The sequence below is a fragment of the Pinus tabuliformis genome, chromosome 8 (assembly GCF_031772625.1).
Source record: "Pinus tabuliformis cultivar Carrire ecotype Pingquan chromosome 8, CPIR1, whole genome shotgun sequence".
Taxonomy (NCBI): domain Eukaryota; kingdom Viridiplantae; phylum Streptophyta; class Pinopsida; order Pinales; family Pinaceae; genus Pinus; species Pinus tabuliformis.
In genome coordinates this window covers 1,337,618,597-1,337,625,028 of record NC_142294.1, presented here as the reverse complement: position 1 = coordinate 1,337,625,028, position 6,432 = coordinate 1,337,618,597, and the positions used below count along the sequence as shown (strand labels likewise).

General features: G+C 36.4%; 1 pseudogene across 1 annotated transcript; it reads right to left on the bottom strand.

Annotated features, from left to right (window-relative positions):
* Positions 1 to 971: 971 nt before the first annotated feature.
* On the bottom strand, positions 972 to 5,716 carry LOC149240418 (phosphoglucan, water dikinase, chloroplastic-like; annotated as a pseudogene). The gene is made up of 2 exons (XR_016245531.1): positions 5,084 to 5,716; positions 972 to 1,903 (listed from the first exon to the last, which is right to left on the bottom strand). The product of XR_016245531.1 is annotated as a phosphoglucan, water dikinase, chloroplastic-like (transcript).
* Positions 5,717 to 6,432: the final 716 nt, after the last annotated feature.

The following is a 6,432-nucleotide window of genomic DNA, read 5'->3' as shown; positions in this document are numbered from 1 at the left end:
AGCCGACATGAGATCCTTATTCATTTCAAGGCCAACATGAGGAGTGGAACTAGTGCTTGTCGTTGGAGGGCTTCTAGACACCTTTGACTCATATACATTCTCAAGAAGAATTCTTCATACATGACATTAATTCTATGACTCTAATAATAAATCCTAAGGCTCTCAATGGGAGCCATCTAAAATAAAATCATTTACTCATGAAACCCATGAAGCAAGGCTTACTATAATAGTTTTATTTTCTTCATTACGTCATTTACAAAAGTCACAATTACATGTCATTATGAAGATCGAAACCTAGTTACATTTTACAACAACACCCACACAATTAGCCCAAGTGATATTGGTCCTTTATGTACTTTTCTATTTTTATCCATTGATACAATAGGAAAAGTTCAATCTTCAAGGAAAGTGATACTAAGGTCACCTTCTACTATACCGAGGTTCGATCCAAGAATAAATACTGCCCCAGTTATCTCACCCATGTCAGGACATCATTTTGTCAAAATAAAAATAAAAAATAAAAAATCCCACCATGAGGAAGTAGTTCCATTTCGTAATCAGAGCAGTGAGAAACCTTCCCTGGGGAGAAAAATCTTGACAAATTGGTAAGTAATTTTTGTTGATTGGAATGGATCTCTGAAATGATATTGAAAAATGGAACCATGACTACATTTATAGTATCCGTGACCTGAAACATTTGTTCCTTTAGCTTATTCATGTGTGCATTGAATTCATTGAAAGAGCCACTATTTTAAGGAAACTATCTATTGTTGGAAGTCATTGCTCACATTTTCATCGTATGCAATTCTACTTGACATAGCCACAACATAAAAATACCATAAACCTCTTGAATAGCTTGACCGTCTACCTCTTTTTATGGTGGTGTCATTTGCTAGATGTGACCTGACTTAATCTCTGGGCTAGTCAGATTGAAAACTAGGGTAGATCAGAGCTATGAAAAGAGAACGAAGAGAGAAAATATACATAACATTGATTTAGCTCTTCACTTCCTGAGAGGTAGAATATGTTTTGATTGCAGTCTGCACAAATGCTTCAGAAATGTCCCGAAATCCATGACCTTCTCTGAAAGTGTAGGAACTTTATGAAGTATTCTAACAGAGCCTTTTTAACCTCAATTACGGAATAAAGAAGGATCCTTACAAACTTTCAAGGCAACCGAGAAGTGACCCTGTAAATTGCTTCCTGGGTATCTAAAAGTCTCACATGAAGACCAAGAGTATGCCTGGACCCATAAATCTTTTTCAATAAAAAATAACAACAGATGTATCTTACCTTCCACCACCAATTTCTTGCAATTCGATCAACTCCAACCAGCCTCCCTGCTGATACCTCTAAACAGGATGTATTCCAGCTCCTTTCCCTTTCTCTGACTGAACGGTCAATAGATCTCATTAAAGTAATATCCTTGCCTTGCCATTCTTGAACAAAAGGACTTGCCTCAGGTACATTCTCGTATGTCTCTACTTGAGGCTTCCCATTTGATGAGGTTGCTTCCTTCTTAATATCCAAAGTCTGTGATGCTGCAAGTACACGATCCATCCTTTGCAAATACAGGGCTTCTTGTGTCTTGTCCCAGTGACAGACAATTTCAAAGCTCCCTTTTTCAGGGAGTTCTAAAAGCCGGTTATGGCCTCCCTCCCATATTATCTTTCCATCTCCTCTAACAATCACAAACTTGTACTCAACTTTTTCACCACCTTTAGTTTCCAGATCCAAAATCCATCCAGACTCACTCCATGACATCATCAGCTCCTTTTTCCATACCCCAAAAGTTTTTGATGATCCTAACACAGCATGGTGCTCCCCAAAACTCACTTGATGGTCCAGCTTGAAATGAAGCTTTACTTTTCCTTCCCCGCAGTGTATCCTCATTTTCTCAGCTCTGTAGCAAATTCATGAGAAAAATACACAAGATTAATATTCTTTTATACTTAACAACAACAGTAAAATTCAGCCACTTCTATTACCAGATCGCACTGACCCGTAACTAAAGATGTCGACCTTCATCGATTTACATGCAAGATTATAGTATGTATAGCATTATAAAGGACACGAATAAAATATGGTGTAGCTGCTCCCTCGATTTACTTTTGAGCATTCAAGAGTTACTATAACAGCACTCTAAGATGTAATCACAAAGGTCAGGAAAAAGTTGCAATAGTTAAAATTTTGTAGGGGCACACTAAGCCCATGAGATACTAAGTGTAATAGGACAGGCCTGGAATTCATATTCGTATGTCCCCTTGGATGTTATTCAAAAGGTTACAAAGAAATGAATTTCACTTTCAGGATGAAGCTGCATAGAACAGTGAAAGATAACTGATCATTTTTATTTACCCAATTATAATTCACCAGAATTCAATCTTATCCCAAGTACCTAGTAGACAATAAGGAGTCTTTAAGCGCGTTATGTTAGATATTACTCAAGGATATGCAAATATCAGAAAAATATATAATCAGTATTATCACTCTAAAATTCAATTAAACTAAGCCTACTACTTAGTTTCTTTGTTCAATTGGAGCATAAATAAGTTATCATTGAATCAATTGTCTTCCTCCTTATCAACAATTAGCTTAATTAGGGTTCGGTAAGATCTTGATACTAGACTGGGTATTAACCATGAGTGGTTGGTAAATGCTAAAAGCACATATCTCTCAATGCAGAGGTACAGAGATCAAATTCATATAACTAAAAAGCGGGTTAATGTGTTAATACGAAAGTTGAGTTTCATGCTCCCACATATCAAACAAAAGCTTTTACCTATTAAAACAAAAGTAGCGAAAGGTTTTGCCTATTAAAAAAATAGCGTTCCGATACAAGAGGATTCCCTTACAAGTACCAGAAAAAGTTTTCCTTAAAAACACAACATTCCTAAACCACATGATTGCCTTATAAGTATCATATTACCTTCCTTCTGCCTTATAAGTATCAGTTTAACTGATCTCCACATGAAGAATATAATACGGAAATGAAATTTGATTATTCTAGGTGATCCCTAACCAAAATATGGCCTTTTTGCGTTAAAAGATCTACCAATTTAAATGAAAATATCATTATTCTTCCATTTGAATAGTGATTTAATAAGAGGCAGGGGAGTGGGGCTCAAAAGGTTTTAAGAAGAATCTTCCAATCCAGCGGCACTAAAAAAGTAAGATTCCATACGTGAGTTACAGCTCAAATTAAAGCCAGACCAATTCCAGAGATTTGTGTCTAATTTCACTAATTGAGCCATATTTAAAAGAAAACATGTACTGTATGGCGAAGCGAAAATTCCCTTACAATAAATACATTTAACTTTATAAAACAACATTGTACAGTGATGTGTGGTTTGACGGTAAGTCACATGGGCGAAGCCCGGGCGGACCGAAGTTCAAATCTCATTGAGTACATTAGCCTGCTGTGGTGGCAGCTAGAGGGGCGGATTCCCCTTTCCCGTTGAGTCTGCTCTTGCTAAAATCATAGGAACTTAGCATAACTGATTTGCAGGTGATTGGTTATGCTCTTGGTGTTATAGTGGCAGCAGTGAGGTTTGATCCTGGGTCTCTCCTAGATTAGGCCAGGCAGTTACCGATTCACCATGTGGTATAAAAAAAAAACTTTATAAAACAACATTCCCATACCACAGGATTGCCTTACAAGTATCAGATTACCTGATCTCCAAAGGAAAAATATAATCCGGAAATGGCGAAGGGAAAATTCCCTTACAATTAACAGAAAAATACATTTAACTTTATAAAACAACATTCCCATACCACAGGATTGCCGTAACGAAAATATGCCCTGCTTGCATCAAAAGGTCTGTCGATTTAAATGCAAATATCATTATTCTTCCATTTGAATAGAGATTTAATAAGAGATAGGGGAGTGCGGGGGCTCAGAAATTTTGAAGAAGGATCTTCCAATCCAGCAGAACAAAAAGATATAAGATTAGATATGTAAGTTGCAGTTCAAGTTAAAACTGGACCAGTCCCAGAGATTTGTGTCAAATTTCACAAATTGAGACATTTCAAAGAAAACTGGACCAGTCCCAGAGATTTGTGTCAAATTTCACAAATTGAGACATTTCAAAGAAAACTGGACCAGTCCCAGAGATTTGTGTCAAATTTCACAAATTGAGACATTTAAAAGAAAACAGGGACTGTATGGGGAAGCGGAGATAAATAACCGGTTATTCCAATGCTCAGGGGTTTCTCAGGCCTCTCCCCTGCAACTGGGGTTGCTATGGGGATTTCTGCCCCCGTTTCTATGGTGCCCTGTTTTTGTTTTTGGGCTTGATGGGTTGCATAGTTTCTACGCAACCCTGGGTACCTGGGCGGTCGGTCCTCAGGTATTATATATTGATTATATATGGTGGGTTTTTACCTTTTTGGGTTTTTTCAAACATATTTTTATTTCTGTGAGACATTTTGGACTTACGGGTTGTTTTACGTTGGTTTTTTTTTCATGGTGGACTTGATTGTCCTATTTTGTTTCAGCAACTTCTATTGCGAGGGTTTTTGGAATATTGGTGGGTTCTTTTCAACTATGGCTGTGACTCTGGATTGTATTCCCGAATATTGGTTGGTTATTTTCAACTATGGCTGTCACTCTGGGTTGTATGCCTGTGGGAATGTGGAATGTATTTCGGAATTATTTTGACATATATGCTATAAGTATTATTTTGACATATATGCTGTAAGTATAATTATGTAACAATTTTTTATTTTTATATAATAAAAAGTTCGTAATTTTTTCCTAAAAAAACCTGTAAAAAAAATGCAAATTCGGTGTTTGATTAAAAATAGAAAGCTTCCTTTCGATCTTTCAAATGACATCCTTGGCAAAATCTTCGGCAAACTTTAATTTTCATGGAAAAACAGGGGAACCAAAAAAAGCTGTAAGAGATATTTATACAATTAGGGCACTGCCGGTCTCGCATTGCCCTAGAAACATATTTCTACGTAATACATAGTTTGTAAAGAATTAAATCGTTGCAGCTCTAAAGATTCACGCCTTTACTTTATATGAATAATGAAATTAACAATACCGAAAAAATGCCGTAGAAAAGAAAAATGTAGAAACCTTTGAGTGGGTGCGATGCCGGTATTCGAAATCGAACCCCGATTACAAGAGAAGCTCGTATTGAGGTGCCTAAACCCCTCGTAGGGCAAAAAGATGAGCCTCTTTTCAGAGCATTTGCGTCCTGATTTCATGCATGTGGCCTTCGGACAGTCAGGATTATGTCTTGCTCGGTCATTGTTGCGCTTAATTGTAAGACGATTCGAGCATTGGAATAACCTTTCGGCGGCCATTTTTTATGGTCGTCGTCTACAGACGCCACATATTCCCGTGGACGGCAGATTTCTATGGGAATGAGGTAGTTTTTATCTTTTTTAAATCAGAATTACCCAAATTTTCGAAAAAAAAAAATGGTCGGATTTTGTCATAATCTTGCCCTAGTTTATAAACTCTTTAAACTACGCGTTTTCCATGCAGAAACTGATTCCAACACACTGGATTCAATCGAAATCGCAGCATTGAAGACGACTGGAATGACTTTGAAACGCTAAAATTGCCCTCCCTTGAAGACTTCCAGTAAATATTTGATCTCCGGATCACCAATCCGCGCCCAAGTGCTGTGAAGATATAGGTGAAGCTGCTGCTTCACAGTGGCTCTTTCTTCCTAGCTGTGCACATGTCTTGTGTATTTATACTTTTGTTTAATGCCATGAAATTTTGTTCGCTCTGCCTTGTTGTAGGAGTCACGTCCTGTTCTTAAATGCGACGCTAATCTGGATGCGCGATTTGATATAAAATGATAGACATGAAAGATTTGACAATGACCCAAGCTAGCATAACGCCTAAGTTGGAAAGTAAACGGGGAAGTGACTTATGTTATTGAGTTAGGTTATTTGTTTTTGGGTGAAAGTGTTTGAATTTCATCCAAATTTAGTTGGGTGTTTTTTTGTTTTTTACACGGTGGGAAAATTTATTATAGTTTATTTATCAAATCAATATTGGCTACTATTTAGGAATGGAGATTGAGTCATCATCATTATTCAAGGAAAATCAAGTGACTTGGAATTAATTATTGGTGTTTTGTCAAGAGGCTTTCACTCATATCAAATGTCTCAGGTTCTTAGGTTGTTACTCTGTTTTATGTTTGTTTCATGTTCGAGAAAAACGACCAAGTAAAAATAATTTTATATTATAATTATAAGTTTTAAAAACATACATATATAAACTAGCAATGGCCCCTAAAAGTGCAAAGGTACATCGAAGGAATAGAAGATTTGAGAAGATCATCTTGAAAAATTAAATCATTGAATATAAAAACTTTTTATTTATAATAAAATATGTATTATATAAAAATCAAGATTAAGCTCCATCTAAATTTATGGAAAAAAAGTGGCAAAAGTTGTTTTTGTATT